This window comes from Phascolarctos cinereus, unplaced genomic scaffold (genome assembly GCF_003287225.1).
Source record: "Phascolarctos cinereus isolate Bilbo 61053 unplaced genomic scaffold, phaCin_HiC Scaffold_726;HRSCAF=1367, whole genome shotgun sequence".
Classification (NCBI taxonomy): Eukaryota; Metazoa; Chordata; class Mammalia; order Diprotodontia; family Phascolarctidae; genus Phascolarctos; species Phascolarctos cinereus.
The window spans coordinates 181,772,249-181,797,327 of NW_027556098.1; the positions used below are offsets into that span (position 1 = coordinate 181,772,249).

General features: G+C 39.2%; 1 protein-coding gene across 1 annotated transcript in view; it reads right to left on the reverse strand.

The window, feature by feature from the left end:
* The window catches only part of SPATS2L (spermatogenesis associated serine rich 2 like), a 234,027-nt gene extending 209,674 nt beyond the window's left edge, over positions 1-24,353 (reverse strand). The window contains exon 1 of the mRNA XM_020984904.2: positions 24,046-24,353. The gene's annotated coding sequence lies outside the window, so the exon portion shown is untranslated. The remainder of the gene's footprint in view (positions 1-24,045) is intronic.
* Between the last annotated feature and the right edge of the window lie 726 nt (positions 24,354-25,079).

Below are 25,079 nucleotides of genomic sequence, written 5' to 3' on the forward strand. Positions count from 1 at the left end.
GAAAAGGATAAGAAGGTATGGAGGGATTGCAAACTGCACCAGTGGGGAGAGTATCCACACCAGTAAAACCAAGGTTTCCATCAAAGTATTGAAGAAGCAACTTACCACACAGGTTTAAAGTTTCACAGTATATTTCTTAGACCTTCTATCAGTGGAGCTATATTATGATACACACAAATATTTTGGGGGAAGTTGTGGTTTCCCACTCACTGGAAATCTTCAATAAGAAGCTGGATATATTACATGTCAGGGATAGTTGTAGAAAGGATTATTGCTCAGGAATAGGCTAGACTAGATGTCTTCCCAGGTGCCTTCAAACACTGAAATTTTGTTGCTTTCCTGCTATCGTGGGACCATACACCGTACATGCTTAGTCCACAGGAATACACTTGGCCTTGGCCACAATAAATAGCAAGTGGCTTCCCTGGGAGATTTTATTAGGTTGTAGAAACCCTACTTGTGTGTGCAGGCCTGGACTTCCCCATCAAAGGAATTAGAGATTGAGCCACGAAGCTTTCAAAAACAATGTGCCAAGACTGAAAGCATTTACAAACAGATGGGGAGGCAGAAGGAGCTGCAGCAACCCTCAGTACCAGTGAGGGCTGCATAGCCAAGGGAGCATAGCTTTACTCCAGGCATAGGTAACTCAGTGCTAAGAGCACTGAATGGAGCTAGCCACAAGGGGATTTTGAAATTTGTTCAAGAATTTATTTATCTACCCATTCATTCATTCATATACTTTCCCCTTCCCTCAACTGAAATCATTTTAAAATGTCTTCAGTTCCAGCAATGGGAACAAGAGATCAGACAACAGAAATAAAGATCCAGGGAATACAAAGTTCAAGAATTTTCCTAAGATCGAGCTATCTAAATGTGGATCTGAGAAGACAGAATCGATGGAAATTATAAAATGGAAGAACCATTCGCTTCAGCCAGGAGACTCCAATCTAACAATTGAATGATCTTGGGCAAGCAAATTCCTCTCTCTAGGCCTCAGTTTTCTTATCTAGAAAAAGGGCAGATTGGACTATATGATCTTAAAAGTCCTTTACAACTGTTCATTCTTTTTAGTTGATAGCATGTTGTCTATCTGGGGTTTCAGACACTCCAGCCTCATTTACCATATGACCTTCCTTTCAAGGCAATCCCAGGGGAAATATTAACAAACAGTATTGAGCTTGGGGCTAAATTTGTCAAATCCTACAACATGCTCTTTCCAGATCTCCAACCTCATAAAATTCAGGCACTGTATGTTTTCTAGAAGGCCAAAATTGTTGAAAGGAAGCCAATGGCTACGGATGGGGAAGTCTAGCCCAGTCAAAGAATCCAGGAATATCCATAGGTGTTTAGAAAACATAAACTACCTGTCTTTTATGAGGTTGGAGACCTGGAGGGAGTATCTTGTAGGACTTGACTGGGATGCAATTTGAGGACTAGAATTTAGAAGTCTAAGAGCCTTAGAAATTCCTATGAACTGGAAAATAAAAAAAATATAGCCTTCATTGCCTAGAAGAAGGTTATAAAATACAATACAGGATGCTGCTTTGTTATGAGAGATTTTCTTTACTACTAGGCCCTAATTCATGTTTTTCATTACAGGCTGAAACTGACAGAATGCCAAATCCCCATTCTCTGGCTTAAAAGAAGGTTCAGTTGTTTCTTTGTTCTAAAAAACTGTGCTGTAACTGCTGACTAGCAAGGCCTGTAACACTGCAAAGGTATATAAGGTATCCTTGGTCTCCATATTAATTATACCTTTCTCATATATAACTGGATGTCACTCTAACACACTGGAGGTTATGTTTGAGAGCTAGAAAGATGAGTGTTCAAAGTGACCAACTTTTTGGGCAACCTGTCACTTTTTCTACCTGAACAATTATTTAGGAGTTCATTCCATCTTCCTATGTCCTCCCCAGGGAGTTCACACCAGGGAGTAATTGCATTCTTCTGTTCGCTTATTTCTAGTGTGCCATGTCATCAATAATGATCAATCAATGACTCTTTGTTGGATTCTTATTCTCAAGTATTAATTAATTCTGATGATTTGTGAAACAGTATTATTTTCTTGTCAGGGTCAACATACTTAATTTTTTTTCTTTACGGGCAGTGGAAAGACCACAGGATTTGGAGTTGGAGGATCTGAGTTCAAATCCCAGCTTTGACATTTACTCTACCTATGTAGCTCTCAACAAGTCACTTAAATCCTCTAGGACTCAGTCTCCCTATCTATAAAATGACAGTATGGGACCAGATGACCTCTATGTTTCCTTTTAGCTGTAAATCTAGGATCTAGTTATTCAAACTGATTTAATTAGTCAATATGGATTATTCTGAGCATCTCAGAGAAAAAGCAATCTGTTGTCTGGTCCATATGACTAAAATGAAATGAAGTCTGCATGATTATCCAACAAATGGGGAAGGGGTAGCTAAATTCTTTTCTCCAAGATCTGCCCAAATTTACTTTGTAGTGTTTCAAAACCTCCTACTTGCTTCAGCTCACAGTTTTGTTTAAAGCACCACAGATACTGAGCTAGAAGTGAGCTTGGAGTGATTTGCCCAAAGGTCACACAAACAAGTGAAATGGCTCCTGGGATCTGAACCCAGTTCCTCAAATTCCAAATCTCGTTCCCTTTCCATTGTACCACACTGACTTGCTGTAGAATTTCATTTTATTACACATGAGAACATAAGAGAAACCATACACTAAGTCAGACCAATGCATTAATCCCAGTATCATGGCATGGAATGATAGAATGTGAGATTTGTAAGGGAACCTAGGGAGTTTCTACTCAATACTCTAATATAGTAGATGAAAAAAGTAAGGCTCAGAGATGGAGAGGGACTTGCTTAAGGGCATATAGGTACTTCATGGCAGAAAATAGACAAGACTCTAGTTTTCCTGATTTCCAGGCTTAGGCTCATTCTATTATACTCTACTTTAAGTGGCATTTTGTAGAACGCTCCATAATAACTCTAATTTATATGGTGCTTTGAGGTTTACAAAGTACTTTGCTCATAACAATTCATGGGGTAGCTGGTACAGGTAGTATTAACCTGATTTAACAGATAAGGAAACTGAGGCTCAGAATTTAAGTGACTTTCTTAGTCACGTAGCTACTAATGGTCAGAGTCAGGATTTTAATGCAAGTATCCTGATTCTGAGTCTAACTCTCTTTTTCTAATAGTATTTGCTGTCCTTGGAACTGATCTCTAAGAGGTAGATATATATTCTAAAATCACTTGTATATCTTTAACACATCATTATGATCAATCATTCATTATTTTATCAAAATCTTTCTCGACTCTGTATTTTCAGCTTATACTACCTCTTGTGGGAGTGGGGGTAATGAGCTCCTAAATTTATTACCCAGAATGTAAAGTAAAATGGTCTTTCTTTTTATCTGTTCTAACCTTCATTCTTCATGGCATACCCTCTAGTTCCAGCATTTTGATTCTAGTGGGGGGAAAAAAAGGATTTTGAACACATAGGCATCCTCTCAGCCTTTCTCTTCTGCCCTGAAGAGCCATAATCTTTTCAGATTGTCCTCATATGGCCCCTCTTCTCCATTCCTCTTGACATCTGGAATGTCCCAGCTTTCTGGAGGTGAGGTCACCAGGACTGTACTCATTATTCCAGTTGTTGACACACATGAATAAGTCACTCAATGAGTAGTGTGCTACTTAACTTTAAAACGATCTTGATGTGAATCCAATTGTTCAGGGCATTAATATCCTGGAAAAGGTAACTTACAAAATAATGGTAGCTAGGATTTATATCCAGAATCTTACCTTGGTACCTAGTATCTCATTTAAGCCTTATAATAATTTGGTGAGTTAAGAAACTGTAGGTTTCATTAGGCCTATTTTTTTGATGAGGAAACTGAAACTCAAAAAGGCTGTGTGTGTTGGAGGTGGGATTCAAACTGAGGGCTCTTCTGACTCCCAGACTGGTATGCTTTTGATAATATTACCCTGCTTGTCAAAATCATACTGTGGTATTCTGGGAGAATAAATTAACCACAGAAGAGAATAACTTACACTCAAGATAATACTTTACTCTTTGGTTTATTATGGGTTAGGCTCATTAATGTTATTCAGGAGGTAGCTAGGTCACATAGTGGATAGAGCACCGGACTTGGAGACTGAAAGACCTGAGTTCAAATCCTGCCTCAGATAATTATAAGCTGTGTGGGCTTGGGCTAATCACTTAATCTCTCGTAGCCTCAGTTTCCTCCTCCTCAAAATGAAGATAATAATAGCACCTCTCTCACAAGGTTATTAAGAGTATCAAATGAGATAATGTGAAATCATTTGTAAACATTAAGGAGCAACATTATGCTAGCTATTATTATTGTAATTCCTTTTTTTTTAATCTGACACAAATTGAAAAATAAGACTGTTTAGCATATCAATTAAAGATATTCAACGTAGGAATTATATATTTGGCATAGCTTAGCATAGTGTAGAGCACACTGGACCCAAGTCTGATGACTAAGACCTGGTTTCAAGTCCTGAATCTGACACTATCTATGGAATCATGGCCAGAGTCATAGGAAGAAAGGAATGTTTGAGCTAGGAGGAATCTTGAGAGGTAATTTAGGTCAACCTCCTCATTTTCTAGATGAGAGAACGAAGGCTGAAAATTGCCCAATTTCACATAGGTAATAAATGAGATATGGGATTCAAAGCAAGAATTTCAGAATCATAGAATTCTAAAGTTAGAAGGGGCCTCAGAGTCTATCTATTACAACTCATATCCCCCAAAGAATCCCTAACTACCTGATAGGTAGTTAAACAGCCTCTACCAGAAGGCCTTCAAGGAGGGGGAACTCACTGTCTCCTAAAGTAACCCATCCCACTTATCAACAGCTCTAATTAGAAAGAAGTCAGCCTTTTTGCAGCTTCTACTTATTGCTCCTGATTCTGTATTCTGTGGCCAAAAACACAAGTGTAATTCATCTTCCACATGACAGGCCTTCAAATATTTGAGGACAACTATGTGTACTCCCTGACTCTTTCCTTCCCCTGGCTTCCCTTTTCCTCATTTCCTTCCACTTATCTTCATATGACAATGACTCAAGACCCTTCAAAATCCTGGTTGTCCTTGCTGTGGGCAGTTCCAGTTTATCAATGTCCTTTCTTCACTGTGCCACTGTGCACTGAACCCATAAGACATGTGTGGCCAAGGAAAGAGCACATTGGGATTCATTACTTATTCCTTCAAGCCAGTGGTTGTCAAAGAGTATGCTATAGAATATTAATGTCCTGTGATTTCTGCTGGGTGTGCTGTAAACTTTCCGATGTGATTGCAGACAAAAGAAAATTGGCACAAAACTATTTGAAATCAATTTTACTTACTCAGCATATGTAATATAAGTAGAATAGCCACAAAATAAACGAAATTTTCCTATTAAGTGTACATGCTAACATCATAACAGGACAGACTTGGAACTCCCAAAGTACTTAGCAAAAATGAATGCTCTTGTTGAAAGGTCTGTGTGTGTGGCTGAATCTCCCAACTCTCATAGTGATGCCACTTTAAATATATGGTTATAACATGACTCATGAAGTCATGGCAAAGAATGATATTCTCTGAGAAAAAAAAAATTTAGAGAACCACTACATAAGTTATTCCTCTCTTAATGAAGTCCAAAGCTTCGTTAGCTTGTTTGGCTGTTATATTACACAGCTAACACATATTGAACTTGCAGGCAACAAAAAGCCCCATAGCTTTTAAAGACAAAATACTGCCTAGCAATGTCCGCTCCTTACTTTGTTTTTTTTTGCCATTTTGCCCTCTTTTTTGTCTCTTTATTTTATTCTTTATTTTAGGATTACTTCCTTATTAAATACAGTGGGGTCATGATAATAGTTAACTACATACTAAATAGGTTGTTTTCATGAGCAGCAATCATATGTGAGAAAGGAGAGAGAGAGAGAGAGAGAGAGAGAGAGAGAGAGAGAGAGAGAGAGAGAGAGAGAGATAGCACTCAATTTTTCTAATATAAGCCAGTACCCATTTTGTACTTGTGAAGTTGATTTTTTTTTCCAACCCAAGTATAAGACTTTACATTTATCCCTCCTGAATTTCAGATGTGAACCCTATTGGACTTCATTTTCTTTATCTATGAAATAAGAATAAAAATACTTGCACTACCAAACCAACAGGTTGGTTACAAATAATATAAACTGTAAAGTACTATATAAATGTGCATTATTAATAATATACATGCCTCCAATGTAAAAACCTCAAAAGCACCACAAAGTAAGAAACTCAAAAAAATAATTTTGAATTTTCAAGTTGGTGAAAATCAATTTGGTACTAAAATGGCATTACAGCCACACCACTAACACTTTCATATTACTCACAAAAGCACCATATGCTTTTTAGATCTGACCCAGACTAATTCATTGTTATACTTACATGGCAATAAACATGGATGTTAATGAGCTAAACCTGTGCATGCTACCTCCTTAACATCTCTAGTCCCCACCCCCATTTGTCAATTCAATTGTCAGAAGAAGAAAATTTTGGAAAGAGAGCTGAAGTCTAGAAATGGGGGGAAACCCTCTTGCATACTAATAAACTAATAAAAATGACTTAGACTCACAGATTAGTAAATTATTTTGCTGAATAGCTATTTTCCCAAAATAATTTTTAAAGAAGTCACTAAGAAAGAGTAATGTCAAATTAAACTCCTATCTTTTTTTGTTCATTGGGTTATGGGACTGAGAGATTGGTGAATAATGAAGCCCAGGGATTCGTAATTTGGGGTCCAAGGACACCTTGGATCAGTGGACAGACTGTAGGTGAATCCATTAAAAATCACCTTTACGTTCACTGTCCTCTAGTAGAAATTTATCATTCAATTATGATTTTAAAAAAATAAATTATTGTGAGAAGGGGTCAACAGGTTTTACCACATTGCCAAAGGAGACCAAAAAAGGATTAAGAATTTCAATGCAGACAAAGTGTAAATGAAGGCTAATAAGGCACATGACAAAGTTTCACCTTGGGCTACTTATCTATACATAAGGATTTCTTCAGGCCACATATTGGCTTTGTTTTTAAATGTAATATTGTTTGTGTTTTATTGTATTTTTATTTATTTTGTTAAATATTTCTCAATTACATTTTAGTCTGGTTTGGGATGTACTCAGGAGTACTGTGGGTGATGTATTAGACACCTCTGGGCTAGATCATAGTAGAGTTGTAAAGATTCATAAGTGGGTGAATGACAATACTCAGAGATTAATGATATACAAACTGATGTCAACCTGAAGGGAGTACCCTAGTGATATGCCAGAGGGCTTAGTCCTCAAACTTAACTTGTTTTTTTTGTTGTTGTTTTTTTCAATCAGTGCCTTAGATGAAGGTATTCTTATCAAGCTGTAGATTTATATATGACTAGATCTGAAAGTTTTAGATTTGGAGGCAAAGGACCTGGATTCAAATCTTGGATCTACCTCACAGTGTGCTCTTGGGCAAGTCAATTAATCTCTCTGGGACTTGCTTTCCGCATTTATGAAATTATAGTCTTGGACTAGCTGGTGTCTAATGTCCCTCCCTTAGGTGCTAAGATGGGCTTATAATTATTAATGTAAAATTTAATAGGGATAAAGGTTCTGGGTATGTATAAGATGGGGAACAATGAGCTTAACTGTGCATGTGAAAAATACATAATGGTTTTTGCTGACTGCAAACTCAACAACGTGGTGTGGCTGCTACAAAAACCTTAAGATCTTAGGTTACAGTGACAGGACCACTCTTCTCAGTCTGAGTCATGCCACACCTGGAGTTCTGCATTTAGTTCTGTGACCAAGGGCAAGTGACAACTTTTCTAAGCCTCAGGCTCCTTATCTGTAAAGTGGGGACAATAATACCTCCTTGCCATCAGCTCCAAACCATGCTGCCTAGCATCTGGCCATCACTCTCACCTTGTCCCCAGAAATCTTGGAACTATTCTGGCTTCTGATATGTGACCTTTCTTTTGCCTTATCTTGCTGGGAATCTGACTTACAACCTCATATACTGGCCATCATCTCCAAACCACGCTGTCACGTTGGCACCTCCTCTGTTCTTCCTGTTTGCTCTTCTTTATGTGTTCTCTTTCCTCATCAGAATGCGAATACTATATAGCCAGGGTCTTGCATACTTCCTTGGATTTGCACCTCTAACACGTGGCACGTTGGAATTGATAAATGCTTGGTATGTCTATCTTTCTGCTTATAGTAACTATCTCACAAGGTCACTGTGAGGTTCAAAAAAGAAAATGCACAATTTGTGTGTGTATGTGCAAAATCTAAAGCACTATAAATATAATTTAGTAGCAGTAGTAGTAGTGATGGTAACAGTAGCACCAACACAATGAAAATTGCATTTTAAAAGGGGCAGTGACTATACAGAGATGGATAACCATTAGGATGAGAGTTCTAGAAACCATGTTGTTTGTGGCACATTTGATGAAACCGGGGGTGTTTAGCCTGGCAAAAAAGAAAACTTATGAGGAATACTAGCACATAGTTCTGTTAGCGTACTTTAGAAATCACCACACATGTATATGCCTGAGAAGAAATAAAAACATTTCATCAAATTTGTTATTCAGCCATATGGAGCAGCTTTTCCCTCAATAAACTAGTTAATTAGTGCTTACTGAGGCAGCCAAAATGCTGTGTTCCGCCCCTTCCTCTTTTCCTGGCCTCTTAGCCCTGTATTCATGAAAATTTCTCCTACATGGGCAGACGGTTCCTGTGGATGCCTCAAAGACAGCTGCCAATGGTCTAGGAAGTAGAAAAAGACTCAGACAGAAAACTATTCCAAATAAAAAGTATTTGAGTGTATGGCAGGAGTACTTGAGAGAGAACACATCTTTGGGAAGAATCTGGAGGGCAGGATTTGCAGGTCAAATTTACACCTTATGAGCAAAACAAATCAGTGACAACAGAAGGGAAGGCTGCTCTGAGTCAATGAGCAGCTCTGAAAAGCCCAAAGATTTAACAAAAACATTTTTTTGTTATTCTGAACTTGACAAACATCATTGTGAACATTTCCATATACAAAGAATAGAAGAGGGTTATATGCAAAACTATAAATGTTTGTTACATACAGTTGTATTTTTAAAATTACATAATAAATTCGATCCATGAGTTTCAAAGCTGCCCTGCTAGTCTGTGTCTCCCTCCGAAATTCCTTCTGTTCTCTTCTGTTCATTTTTTGTGAATGCTTCAGTGACAATCTTTTCTTAATTTTTTCTGTCAGCTCTCTCACTACAACCATCTCCTCATCATTGAACTTCCCCCATCTCCCCAAACAAAATTCCTTGTGACAAACAGGCTGAGTCAAAACAAAACAAAACAAACCCTCACAATGGTCAGGTCTAAAAAGACTGTCCCCCAAGTCTATCATCTCTCCATTGCGTTGCTTCATTATCACTCCTCAGGCAATGATGTCATTGTCAGTCATTTCATGGATCGTAGTTCTTGGGTCTTTTAAAGCTGTTTTTCTTTATAGTGATGCGGTCATTATATGAACTTTTTCTCATGGCTCTACTCATTTCACTGTGCATTAGTTCATTTAAGTTTGCTCAAGTTTCTCTGAGTCCATTCTTTTTCATCATTACTTAGGGTGCAATTAATATTCCATTATATTAACATACTGTTAACTTGTCTAGCCACTCCCCAACTCTCTTTGTTCCTTGTTCTTTGTTACAATCCAAAGTGCTAGTATGAATATTTTTGTACAAATGTGTCTTTTCTCTCTTTAATTGCTCACTCTGGAGGTATGAGCCTTGTAGTGGCATCAGTGGCTCAAAAGCCATGCACAGTAAAATGACTTTCTGAGTATAATTCCTAATTTCTTTCCAAAAGGCTAGACAAAGTCACAGTTCCACCAACAATGTATTAGTGTGTTTGTCCTCCCATAACTTCTCTAAAGTGAGTTTGGTTTTATCATGCACCAAGTCCATGGATTCCCTCTTCCCATTGTGAACTGAAGACCACCAGGCCTGATGCACTGGCAATATCCTTAATTGTATCCCTTCCCTATCCTATTTTGAACTCATCAGACACTGCTCAAGTTGGGGGAGGGGGGTAGGTATGAGGTGCTGCACCAGAGCTGGAAGTACTGGCAGAGGCCCTAGGTTGGGGGTGGGCCTTCCTGTGATCCTCTGCCTGCCCCCCTTCTCCCATGATCCTAAGCTTTGGATGTCTCTTGTTAAGCTCTATCCCCTAGATCTTCCCTAAATATTAAAGGCCCTGTTGCCTTCAAAATAGAATGGCTGGTCTAGTTTTTACACAAAACTCTATTTAGGTACCCAAAGGACTAGCACAATTGCAAACATTAAATATAGCTGTGGTGTGCTTTTTTAGTTTTTCTGCTTCACCTCTTGATATAAGGCTGCCAGTTAACACTTCTTGCTATCATACTTCCTTCCTCCAGCCACCTCTTTACCTCACCCTTGTCCTAATTTGGTACTTAGAATATTCAGTGGACTGAGAAACCAGAAAACTAAGTTGGTTAAGCACTGTGTAACATCAGTGTCAATAAGGCTTTGGGTGAAGAAGTGCCATGCTTGGCTTCTGTGACAGCTGTCCTGGATACTCCAGGTATTTCCACATTCTTCAGGATGGAAGGCTGTGTTTTAGAGAGCTGAGGCTGTCAGAAGGCTGACCTTGAGATAAAGTGTAGCGTATACACTGAAATGGTGGCTCCCTGAATAATATCTTAATAACCCCCCAAAAATAATTCAGCTTCCCAAAGTAACTTACAATGAGGCCCTAGCTTGGGTACTAGGAAAATGTAGCTGCAGGTACCACACAATACCTTACATTTAGCCAAATGGATATGAAGAATCCTCCTTTCATTTGAATCAACGAGGGGTAAAAAAACACAATAAATTTAAATACACCCCCTCCCAATGGCCCAGTCTGCTACAAAAGTATGGAAATTATAAATTAATGCTGCCATGGCAACCCTCACTGATTATATCAAAGAATTCACTGCAGCACGTAAGTTCCCTCTGAAGGGGCTGTTAGAACAACACAGGAATTTATATCTCCTCTGCTGCAGTCCTGGCAATGAGAGGCAGAGGGTTAAAAGTGCCTCCAATTTGAATTTTCCTTATGGTAGTGGCTTTACTTCTGTTCAATAATTTGTAATTTGGGCATTCAATTACAATGTTATTTAAGTCTTACATTATTATGATGTGGCCAGTTGCATACAGATAGATAACAGGCAAGGTCATGGGTTATGGATTGCCAATGTGTCTTTTAAGAGCCAGACTTCATTTGGGGGGGGTGCATCACAACATTAGCAAAGTCACAGTAGCTAGCATTCTGTTTTCTGATTTTCCATTTGAACATTACAAAATGGTACACAATCCCACAGAAAACACCTGCCTATCATAAGTGGCATCGTGTCAGATGGAATTTTCATCACTGCAGAAGCACACCTCTAAATAGCCTTGCTTGATTATGTTTTAGCAGTCACTATCGTAAGGAAGGCGGCCCACCCTGGGAACTCTATTGCTTCCAGTTACAATTATGTCTTCTCTGTATAGTATATCTCCTCCCACCCCATCCCCCCTCCTGTCAACAACAAAGAATACAACAACAAAGAACTTCTAAAGCACCCACAGTTTAGGAAAGAATGGTGCTAACAAATGAGTGTGACTCTGTCCCTGGTCTCTAATTTGTATAAGATTCTTCCTTTTCATACAATTCCTCAATAGCTTTCTCTCTCTTTTTTTTTTCTCTTCTGCAGAAGGTAAGCAATTTCTCAGCAAAGGGTGAAAATAAAAGATGAATTTAGTGATGAGTTAAAGTCAGAATATTCAGAGATGCTGAAACTAGCATTATTTATTCATACATTATGCCCACATGGGTCAGTTCTCTTTACTTTGTTCAATAGCTCTACTTTGCCCTTCCCATAGCCCCAGCTGGAGATCTCACAAATGACAACCCAACAGTCAGGGCTGGCCTTTGCCAAAATCGTGAAGCAGAGAAAAGAGTGCCAGGTGTTCTCTGTCACCTTTATGTTCTCTTTCTATCTGTCTGCCCTTAATCAAATTAATCAGCAAACCAAGATCAAACCAATGTCCCCAGGACTCCTTAAGCATCACCATGTTTCTCCTCTAGTAAGCAATTTTCACGTTCTTACCATCCATCCTCTTTCCATCAAAACCATGTCTTGGACAAACTCTGAGATACAAAGTAAAAGACTGAGAAGTCTCAAAATATTAGCTTTCTTAGGGTTGTCTGAATTTTAATAAGAGGATAAGAAGCACCTAGGTTCTCCATAGAGACTATGTAAATGCTAGGTATAGAAGCAAAGAGGTCTTAGAGTCTGGAAGACCTAAATCCAAATCCTGCCTCAGGCACTTGTGGCCTTGACTTAACCTCCCTTAGTTTCAGTTTCCTAACTGAAAAGTATAGATAGTAAGACAATTCTTACAGAGTTATTGTGAGGATCAAATGAAATAACATGTTATAACACTTTGCAAACCTTAAAGCACTATATAAATACTAGCTGTTGTTATTATTAGGAACCCTTTGATCAAAGAAACAAAGCATTCAAATTGAGCATTTCAGGTAGCAGAGTTACCTGAGTACCTTTGGTGGGGAAGGCAGGATACCGTAAAAAAGGCCCTGCAATCATTACTGTGAGCCAGCTACATTCTTTGTCTATATACAAGGGTAGCTCTGTTATTATTCACAAAAGGAGACAGAAGACTGTAAATACTTCAAAACTTAAGAAAATAAACCCTGTTTTCTTCTTTTTTCCTTTTCTTCTATTTTTGTTGTTGTCATTGTTGAGTTGTTTCAGTTGTATCCAACTCTTTATGACCCCATTTGGGGTTTTCTTGACAAAGATAATGGAATGGCTTGCCATTTACTTCTCCAGCTCATTTTACAGATGAGAAAACTGAGACTAATAGGGTTAAGTGACTTGACCAGGGTCATACAGCTAGTAAGTGTCTGAGACCAAATTTGAGCTCAGGAAGATAAGTCTTCCTGACTCCAGGCCCTGACTCTATCCTCTTTCAAAACACAATGTATATTCCATGTTCATAACAATTTCAACAGGCTCTAAATCCTGACTGACTCTCCTCTTATAATCCATGGATTTTCCCCAATTTCCTCAAAGCTGTTTCCACTTACTATAACTTCCAATTAGCCTACATCCCCAGTTAACTATTTCTTCCAGCTCTTTCCTCTTTCCATTCCGGGGAAGCATCCTGGAGTCCTGGAAAGAACACGCTACTTAAACTTGGGAGCCCGGGATACTTGAGTTCAAATACTATTTCAGAAACTAACAGCAGTGTGACCATAATCAAGACACTTAAATTCTGTGAACCTTAATTTTCTTCTCTGTGAAATGGGAACAATGATAGCTTTGGTACCTACCTCAGAAGACCAGCTTGGGGAAAGTACTTTATAAATCCTGAAACATCATAAAAATATGAGTTGTTATGGGAAGTTAATGGGTCTGATGCCACCTATCTAGGACACAGTACTTATTAAGTGGGTCTTTCTAATTGCCTATAAATCATTCTCTTAAATCCTTTAGAGAGTCTCAGTTTTTAAAGTGATGGCTACTTTTAATCTTTTGGAATGATATTGTTGTCCTCAGCATCTATGGGATATGAATGATGGAGTATGAGGAACACATACTTGACTGACAGTCCTTTCTCCCCTGCTCATTAAAAATCATATGATTCTAGATCTAGAGTGAGAAGGGACCTTAGAGAGAATCTAGTCCAGCCCCTCATTTTACAGGTGAGGAAACTGAGGCTCAGAGAGATTAAGTGAACTATCCAAGGTTACACAGACAGTAAGTGGTGCAGTCAGAATCTAAACTCAGGCCTTCTGTCTCCAAATTTGTCTCTTTGAGTTCAGCATCTTTGTGCTACACCAAGAGTCTTATTCCATTTGGAGCTGCAGGTGTCATTTTTCAAGCCTGTCGTGGCTGTTCTGCACTTTATCTAAAACACTGTATTTCAAGTTTAAGTAATCGACAGACTTTTGTTCAGGAGCAACTAGGTGGCATAGTGGATAGAGCGTCAGGCCTGGAGTCAAGAAGATTCATCTTCGTGAATTCAAATGTGGCCACAGACAGCAACAAGCTGCATGACCTAGGGCAAGTCACTTAACCCTGTTTACCTCAGTTTCCTCATCTGTGAATTGAACCGGAGAAGGAAATAGCAAACCATTCCAGTATCTCTGCCAAGATAATCCCCAAATCGGATCGCAAAGAGTCAGACATGACTGAACAACAACAAACAGCCACAACAAACAACAACAGACTTTTGTTCATCTGCATGTGGAGGGCTGACATAATTATTCAAATTACAGGTGGATGGTGGTGTCACAGAAGATAAGGGCTCTACCCGAAGGGAATACTGTGAGTGGCAATTATGCAGAATGGTACCTTTGTATCCTCCCCTTCTCACCCCTTTTAAAGAGTTTGATTTCTTTCCATACTCCCCACTCTCCAGTCTCTCCTATTTAGCAGGTTTCAATCCCCTCCCTATAGTAGTTCTTGTCTTGCTGGTTCCGTCCATTGCCAAAGTGGTAGTATGTGGCCTATGGGGATCTATGATTGTCAGAATGAAGCAACCGCTAAGTGAGGTTTTGGCTTCCATAAGATTCCCTGCTTGACAGATCTGCAGTGATACCACAATGGTGTGGAACTACTCACAGTGCGTCTTTAACACTGAAAAGGAGTCTCTAGTTTGGTGAAAATCTGTTCAGCTCTGGATCTCTCCAGTTTGGGCATTCCAGTAAGCGTGTCACATACTTAACTTTAGCTACAGGATGTTGAATTCAACAAAGTAGTACTTTGTTCTGAACCACGATGAGCTGGCAATGTTGACAATGAATTATTATATTGACTTTGCTACAAGTCATTCCTGGATTCCTCGGTATTTCCCATTCAAAGAGAACTATTAGTCTTGGGTTACTGTTCATTCATGCATGCATTCATTCATTTAACAAATATTTGTTGAGAATATAGTGTGTTTGAGACACAATACTCCCAGTGATGGTGGCTGTCTGGTAGGCAACCTCTTAGAGAATTTTGTTTGTTTTTGAATCAGAGCTATGATTTGATCAGTGTAATGAACTTCCAGTGTAGAAACTTCCCTCTCCAATGCAAATCACCAACTCAGCTCTAACTTGAGTTTTATTTGCTTGAGGTACTAAGAAACTAAAGTGACTTGTCCATAGTTACACAGCTAGTATGTGTAAGAGGCACATTGACCTTCTATCCACTACTCCATGCTGCTTCTCTTGGGATAGTTACTTATTCATTACTTACATTGATATTTACATCTGGATTTTAAACTTTTAGAATCTTGAGGGTTACCATGGAATCGTCAGGGTATTCTAACCACTTCACGAGAACTTTTTCAATGAACTAACTCAATGATACCGGTTCTACTGTTTGTGAGATTGTTTTTAGCCAGTCAGGTGATGGATGGTAAAATACAGCACTTGGTTGCAGCAGTCTGAAGATTCTTCAGGCGCCACTGTTCATATGACTCTGTGAGATTCCTGCTGGCTTTTTTTCTTTAGTTATGCGGAGAGTGAAACTGGTGACTACATTCTTACATCTAACACACTGAGTGAACAAAATACCATGGTTTTTAGGCTTCTATGTATGGTAAATTCCCACCTGAGGATTGCTGTCTTGTTAATTTTGGGAGCCACATAGACCACATGTGTACTTAGTTAGGTTTCTTTTTGGACCATATCCATGATTTCATTGATAAAGGGAACCATACTAAAGCTTCACGATGAAGCTCTGTCTGCCAGCATAGTCAGCACCTAAAAAGAGAGCTGCCTGGGCACTTGAGAAGTTAGATGGTGAAGCAAGAATGTTACCTATTTCATATGAGGTGGGATAATTTCTCTTTAAAAAAACAAAGCAAGGAAGTTGTCTCCTTGGGACCTGGTTGATTCAAAGGGTTAAGGGCATAAAAAGCCCAGTCTATATGGAGTCAGCCTCCAGAAGTTCTAGCAGAATTACTATTGTCTTCCGGAGTGTTGTTGATTGCTGTGGTGAACATGGAGGTGAAGGGGAGTAGTGTTTTATTTTAATTTAATTAGGAATTAAATCCTTTTAAATCCTATTCCAAGTTGTTTTTATTGCATGCTATGGTTCATGAAGACAGCATTATTTGCTGGAACCAAATCTGAATCACTACACTGGCCTAAGTTAGATTTGGATGAGAATAAAGGACTCATAATAAAGGATCACTCAGAAGCAGGACTTGAACCCAGGTCTACCTGATTCCAAGGCCAGCTCTCTCTCCAATCACCATGCTGCCTCTCATAGATTTAGGTCATTGTGTATGAAGCTGAGAAAGTCAGATTCGTGGAAAATATAGAACATAGGAAGAATAGTGGTAATGTCTAGACTTTTAGAACTGGCCGCAATACAACAAACTCCTCGACAGTAGGAACAATTTCCAGGGTTGCCAAACCAGGGTCTGCCCCTCCAGACAAGTTGCAAGTTATATCTGCTAAAGCCTAGCAATCTTTGCCTAAGGTTTGCATATACATATATGGTTAACATCCACCCTCAGGCTGTGCTTTTCAGCATGTAAGGACCTATTTTTATGTGTGTGAGAAAGGCTTCAGTGGAGTTTCTCCCCAGCTCAAACTCTTTCCTTTTACAGCCTGTTACTCGGTGTGCATTTGCACATATACTATTTACTGTCTATGTATCTCCCTATATCAGGAGTGGGGAACCTGCAGCCTCAAGGCCACATATGGCCTTCTAGGTCTTTGGGTGTTGCCTTTTGAATGAGTCCAAGTTTTACAGAACAGATCTTTTTATTAAGGGGATTTGTTCTGTGAAGTTTAGATTCAGTCAAGGGGCTGCACTTGAGGACCTAGAAGGCCACATGTGGCCTTGAGGCTGCAGGTTCCCCTCCCCTAGAGAGGTGGTCTACATTAATTTTTGTTTGTTTTCTGCATACTTTTCTAAAACTGGCCCATCTTGTTCACCTCTCACACCCATTTTAATCAATATCTTCATCAGAATGAATTCTTTATTCCAAATACAACATTCGTGCATTGAGATTTTCCCCTTAACCTCAAAAGTCCAGATGTTCCACAGAGGTTTTGGAAATGTTGGTTGGATACACTGCAGAATGAAAAAGATTGAGATAAAGTCTGAAAGATTATGCATAGTTGGCTAAATGTTTATATAGTTGATAGTTTAATTAACACTGCCCGGCACATAGTTGCTGTTGTTGGGTCATTTCAGTTGTGTCCGACTCTATGTGACCTCGTTTGGGATTTTCTTGGTAAAGATACTGGAGTGGTCTGCCACTGAGGCTAACAGGATTAAATGACTTGCTCAAGGTCACACAGCTAATAAGTAACTGAGTCCAGATTTGAACTCGTGAAGATGTTTTCCTGATTCCAAGCCCAGTGCTGTCCACTGTGCCACCTAGAGGCTCCAGTTAGCTGAATTTTTACATAATTGATAGTTTAATAAGCACAGTGCCTAGCATATAGTAGGCATTTAATAAATGTTTTAATTTTTTGAATTTCAAATGTTTGTATAAAGCTTCAATACTTTGCTCATGTTCAATGTTAAGACTCCTAACTCTGGTCTTAAAATAATAAAATCTTTATTGCCAGTGCAAAGAGGATGTCACAGCTGCACCACAGTCCATCATTATTTCTTAACTTCGGAAAATGCGAAGTTCTCAAAATTCTCAGCTGGTTATCATGGAGATTGATTGAAGCCATTGAAAACAAATTGAAAAAGCTTCCTACCACTTGATGTTTTTGTCATTCCTGCGTAATGCCTGGCATCCTGCGTTGCCAGAAAATATTTCCCTTTATATTTCACTCATTCAGTATTTCTTGAGTACTTACTCTGTGCCAGACACTGTGGGGTGGTACAAAAAATTATCAGGCACAGTCCATTCCCTCAAGGACATTGCAATCTAGATGGAAAAAGAAGACACCGATTTGTGAAACATTAACATAATATTAATATGGGTCAGTATAGGATTGTGACAAAATAGGAGACAGGAATCATAATGTTGTGGGAAAAATGCTGGATTTGGAGCCAGGAAATCTGGGTTCAAATGCTAGCTGGGTGGCCTTGAGCAAGTTATTTAACTTCTCTGGTGTCAGTTTCCCAATCTGTAAAATAAGAGGATTGAACAAAAGCACCACTGAGGTTCCTTTCAGTGCTAAAGCTAAATGTTAAAGCTCCATGCTCTGACTTTTTTTTCAGATTTAGAGGTAAGCCAACCCCTTCATTTTACAGGAAGTGAAAATTAAGACTCAGAGAGGTTGAGTGCCTGATGCTTAGTTAGATCCGGGATTTGAATTCAGATCTTTTAAATAATAAACCTAGTGCTGTATCCATAATAATTATAATAATAAATAATATATAATAATAATATGCTATAGGGATTTAGAGAAGTAAGAGATCAGTGTGAGCTAGAATGATCAGAGAAGATTTGGAAGTGTAGGAGTAACACCTGAAGTGGAAGGATTTGACCAGGTAGATAGGAGGGAAGAAAACATTCCAGGTGGAGGCATAGTATGAGTGAAGGATGAAAGTGTGCTTATCATTCGGGGGAATTAGTGAAGAAAGCGATTGATGTGGTTGGGTTAAAGGGTTTAATTTGGAAAGTAGTAGGAGGTAAGGTTGGAAAGACATGTTGGGGCCAGAATGTAGTGAGCCTAATTTCATTTGACAGTGTAGGGAATATAAAGCCACAGAAGGATTTTGGTCAGAGAAGTGATATGGTGAAATAAGGATTTTAAGAATTTTAAACTAGTAAGCACATATATAATAAATCAGAATGATGAAAAATGAAGGCCAAAGACTAACTAGTTGTCCTTCTAACTATGTTGCAATAATCCTCAATTGAGGTGGTGGTCTAGGGTGGAAATGAAAAGGAAGCAAATGAGAGAAGAAAAGAATGCTAGGGCTAGAAAGGAAGAATAAATAGAATTAGAAACTATATATGAAAGGTAAACAGAAGAGAGAAAGACTAGGCTTCTGAGTCTGGCTTCTGAGTCTGGTTGACTAGGGGTATGATAACTGCTGATAGGAGAAATCAGGAAGTCTTTTATGTCTTAGGAACATGTTTAGTAAACATGAGTTTGTTTCAGATGTTGAATTTGAAGTATTAGCAAGACATCTAAGTGGAAATATCCAATTAGTAGGTGGAGATATGGAATTGAAGTTTGGGTGAGAAGTCAGTGCCCAAGACAGATTCACATAGACAATCTTTCTTATGTATATCTGGATAGGCAGTATCATAAAGCTTTAAATAATAATAATGAAGGACACTGACCATTAAATTTACCTAGAATTTTAAAAAATGATGAACAGAAAAACATAATATGCATGTTATTGTGATGAAGTAATTTTCTTACCTACTCTGCTCATGAGATATTATTCCACAACATAACACTGACAGTATAAACTTCTTTGGAAATTAAGCATATGGCATGTTTATATAACACAACATAAGAACACCAAATTAGCCATTTTGAGGTATCAAGGAAAAAGTACCTCCATAAACCCCTATTTTACAAAAGAGGAGAAAGGCAGGGAAAAGGTGATTTTTCTTATCTTCCACAGTGCAGGATTTCCTACATTTTAACCTATATACCATGAAAAAAATGTTTTTTAATAGTGTTGTTACTCTAGAAGATGAGATATCAATGGAACACTTTAGAGTTGTGCAGAAATGTGTGCACATATCATTGAAGAGACACCTCAAATGTCTGATTACACTGTGGCTTCATAAAGGCTGCCATTTGTGAATATATCAGAACAACCACGAGGGTCAGCAGCTGCTTGCCTACAAGAAAGATATGCATTCATTAATTTAACAAACATTTCTTATGCTCCTACTATGTGCTATACACTGTGCCTGGGTGCTAGGGATATGAAAGAAAATTCAACATAAACTGTTCTTAAGGGGCTTGTAATCTTAAAAAAAAAAATCTCTCCCAAAGCTGATTCCAAAAGTAGCGTGGAGCAATGACTAAGCAAGACTTATCTGCTTTGGATCAGACACAGTGAATTTTTCATATGGAGAGATGGGGGGTTGTGGCATAGATCTTTCTGAACACAACCTCAGTTCAATTTTTATCAGAGACAATCCAATATTGTTGCCCTGGGTCACTTTCCTCAATGTTAATAACACTTGTTTGCGCTCTGAGGAAGAAGCAACTGCTATACCCCAAACACATAATAATATCTCATATCTGCATGGCACTTTACAGTTTACAAAGTTCCTTCTGCACAACAATCCTGTGAGATGGGCAGTGCATTGTTACAGTGGAAGAAATTGAGGCATCAAGGGGTTAAATGAGAAGACAGGGTCACACAGTAGAAAAGGCACTGAATTTGGAGCTAAAAAAGCTGGGTTCAAATCCAGCCCTGCCATTTACTAGACTGCGACTTTGCTTTTTTGTTTTGTTTTTTGCTTTTTGATAAGGCAATTGGGGTTAAGTGACTTGCCCAAGGTCACACAGCTAGTAAGTGTTAAGTATCTGAGGCAGGATTTGAACTCAGGTCCTCCTGACTCCAGGGCCGAAGCTTTAACCACTGTGCCACCTAGCTGCCCCTACATTGTGACTTTGGACAAGCCACTTAACGTCCTCGAGCCTCAGTAACCTCATCTGTAAAATAAGAGGGCAGGATTTTAGTTGACCTGTGAGTCCCCTTACAGCTTTAAATTTATTAGGGCACAAATCCAGGCTTCTTCCTTCCCAAGAGCTTTTCTTCCCTTCTACTACTTAACTCTTCTAAATATTAATTGATAGTGGTGGCCAAATGTTCTCCTCACTTAATATTTTATTTTAGTTCAAAATTTTAAATGCCTAAGGCTCAACTCCACCAAAAAAAAAATTTAGGTTAAATGAAGTTGCTTTTGCATATGCTATCTCATACTACTATCCTGCATTCCGATACCAAGGTTATGAACATTAAGGCTTTACAGAGAGTAACGCTACTTATTATTACTTATACTTAGAGAGCTCACTGGAAAACCTCAAAAGGCCATCAATACTCTTCCCTGAATGACCACTTGAAAAAATCAGTGACTGCACAACACTAAACTGAATAGACTTTTTATCAAGAAGCTCAGTAAAATAAAATTAGCCTGAAAGAAGTATTGATGTATTTGTCTGTCAAAATTAATGCATTCAACTAAGTAGATACTTAGACAGTCATTTAACATTTTCATCAGAGGCAGGAATCAGAAGAAGAAATAGCATTGTCAAAAATACACATCCTCCCATTTGGCTTATGCTTGCTTACCTGTTAAAGAGAAGCAAAATTTCTTACATTCTAAAGATGTATCTTTCTAGCATCCCCCCATCACATCACATACAGAGATAAAAAAAAAAAACTTGACATGTTTCCTGGTACTTTGTTCCAACAAAAAGGCTTGAACAAATGATAGAGACTTGAGTTTATTTCAAAACACTGATTAGGGATTGCAGGACTATTTGCCTTGTCCAAATAGAAAGTCGTTACAAAACTTTATTTTGTTTTCTAGTTAAAGATCCAGCAAAAACACAATCATACATAGATAATACTTAACAATCATTTTGGTGTCTGGGCTTCATATAGTAGTTTCACTGTACTTGCTTTTATCCACATAACTTACTGCTGTTCTTAATCAGAGATCTGGTTTCATAGGGGGCTGATTTGTCCTGATTACAATGTGAAACCCTTATTTTAGGGTCGTCTTTTGAAAATCACTGACTTTGCCAACTTATTTTTCTTTTCCCAAGTGGGACTCATTCTGTCTTTCGCTCCTATTCTCAGCTATGTATTACACCCTTGATTCTAATGTGTCAGGGGGAAAAATAAATCAAGAGCGCCAATGAATCTTTCCTTAAAAACTAACTGGCAAAGTGACCTTTAAATTCCTACGGAACAACTGAATCCACCAGAAACAGGTCTCAAACTCTTCTTGCAGAATAAGGTTATGCCCATCTGACTATTTTATAAAAGCAACAAACAAAAATGGAAAAAAATACATTTTCCAAAATTAAGGACAATGTAAATTTTTCTTCTGTATTTTACTACAATGATAAGCCTGAAGGAGAGGAAGCTGTAATTATGAGATATTATGACAACTATATTTTATTTTTTTAAATATCAGGATAGTGATCGCTTTACATCACATTCAATGTGATGCAATGCAATGCAAGGGAAGGATGTCATTTCTGAAGTTTAAGACTTTCTTTCACTAGTTCTCATATTGGAGAATCAGAAATAGGCTCAGGTGCATTTTACATAGAATCTTTAGTCCAAGGACTTCAAGGTCTACAAAACCTTGACATCTGATGGAGTAAGGATTTTTAGTAACTAAAAAATTTCTTGAAGCTTAAAAAAAAAAGTCAGCAATCTGAACTCTTCATTTGCAGTTGTCTCAAAAGGAAAGACACATTCAGTGCTCTCTTCTACGCCTGAAACCAGCAGATAGTGTGTGTGCTTCAGGTACTTTTCTTTTACTCCCTCGATCCAGGCTGCCTTAGTGACTGATGGTGTTTTGTTTTGTTTTGTTTTGTTTTAAACATTACAGAGCCCAGTATTGGGCAGTGCAGCTTATTAGCTATTCAGTCAATTTTAACAATAATTATTTAAATACTTGGTGGCAATTTTTTCTATAAGCAAAGCAATAAAGACTGCTACTTAACAGAGCTGTATAAGAACACAATATTGATCTCCAAATAATCATAGTCAAAATTTTACGCATCAAAGTCCAGTTCAGCTTGGTTTATTACCATCTTAGTAAGCCAACCCCATACACATACATTTACAACATTTGATATGTTTTTTTGTTTTTATTTTATTTTGTGGCTAAGCTGTTCCACAAAATAGTGTAGAAAAATGCACTAAACATTTAGCTTCTATCCTTGCCCAGTAATCACAGTATATATGTGAACATATGGCAACTCAGACAAACTGTAATGCAACATTTGATGAAAATATGGTGCTGTTTCAGCATTTTCTCTCCTGCAATCACAACTGTATGGGCATAATTCAAGGGAGCAGACTCCAGGAATAGTCTTATAATTTGCTGAGTATCATTTGTTTTCAAGTAATAATATCGACCAGAGCTGTAAAATGCAATCCAACTTCCTTTCGAGTCTCACTTGGAAAGAAATAAAATACTGAATACAGCATGGTAAGAAGAATAATTTCGGTTGATGTTTACAGCTCCCAACGGCTCCACTAAATCATCGGAACAGGAGGAAGGTGGCGGCGAGAGGGTTTTACCTTTGACTTTGGAATGTAAAATCTCATTTAAAACGGGCGATTTAGCGGGAGGATATGCTAGTCCCGTGAGTAAGTAAAGCGAGAACTGGGCTGGGCTATTCCGTGCATTGGAACAGAGGGGAAAACCTCAGCAGTGGGTGAAGTTGCATTTTCGAGGTGGGGGTGGATGAAAGGCGGGCTGGTCCACGTTGGATCTCAGCGGGCCAACATTTTCATCCTATAAATGAACGGGCAGAAAAGTCAAAGTGCCCCTCCGCCACCCCCTCCGCAACCTCTCCTTTGTAAGGGGAAGAGGGAGGGTTGAAGGAGGAAGGAAAAAATGGGATCACAATTCTCACGTAAAGTCCAGCCTACAGAGCGTGCCCCAAACCATTAATATCCAGGCGTGTTTTAACACCACACCCCAGTGTTAGGAGGGTTTCCGTGCAGCTCCAGAAAAGGCGGGGGGGGGGGGAACGGGAGGACGCGAATGTCTCTACAACTAAGGTGCAAAATGTTCTTTTAAGCTCAGAAACCCACAAGCACGTCCCTCTTCTTGCCCTTCACCCTTCTATCCCCCCTTTCTTTTCTCATCTCTTCTCCCCCGTTATGCAAACCCCTGGTGGCTGCAGGGAGGAGGGCACAGCTTGAGCAAGGAGAGAGACGGAGAAGGTGGAGAAGAGGATAGTGGTGGGGGTGGGGGCTCGCGGACTGCACCCTTAACATTGCCTTGAACCCTGGGCTAAAGCGCCGCATCAAATGCTCCCCCAGTAGCTTACCTCTCTGCCAATGGACTGTTTCTGCTCGGCCCGGGCCGTGTAGAGGGAGAGAGTGAGGGTGGAGAGGAGAAAGCGCCGCAGCTACTAGCCCCCAGAGCCAACGGGAGGAGGAGGAAGAGGAGGAAGAGGAGGAGGAGAAGGAGGGCTGGGCGCCGAGCTGCTTCTCCGCGGGTTTCCTCTTCGTCCCTACTTCGCCCTGCTCTGCTGGCGCTAAAAACTGAGAGCATAGCCCTGGCTCAGCCCCCTAACTGGATTCCTTCACTGACACAACTCCCCGTCTCCCTTCTCCACGTATAGACACTCCCCCCTCTCACTCACTCAGGCTTTTCCTCCCTCCTGCCCTCCCTCTCAATGTCACTCATACATACAAGCACACAAACACTCTTTCTCCTTTCCTCTCCCTCCCCCCCTTTCTCTCTCTCTCTCTCTCTCTCCCTCTCTCCCCCCTCCTCCTCCCCCTCTCTCTCCCCCTCCCTCCCTCCCTTTTTCTCTCCTCTTTCTCCCTTCTCTCTTCCTCTCCCCTTCTTCCTCCTCTTTCCCGTATACTTTTCTCACAACCTTTCTTAGATTTTACAGTAACCAGACCATTAAAATGTGTGTCTTTCTTTCAAATCTTCCTTCTACCCATCTTCATTAGTTACTTGACCACTGGATTCTCTCATACCTTCAGTCCTTTTACCCTTGGACTGCTTTCTTTGCCGTTTCCACAAACCCTCTCATTCCACCCCATCATATTCTCTCACCCTTGCCACCTACTTACTCAGCGATTTTTATCACACAACCCACACATGTTGCAGATGGCCAACATTTTCACCCCCCTCTCTTTCTTGGGTAGATGAACTTTGCTCCCTTTGACACGGTCCATAAGTTGAAAGGGGGGGGAAATGGCAATAACAGCACTTCTGCTTTTCAGATAAGGTGTTCACCTGGGGTCTGAGAGCTTATTTGAAAAAAATTTGATAATGTAACTGGTTTCCTTTATATTATGCATTTAAAAACATTATTCTTAGAAGGGGTTCATGTGTTTTACTAGA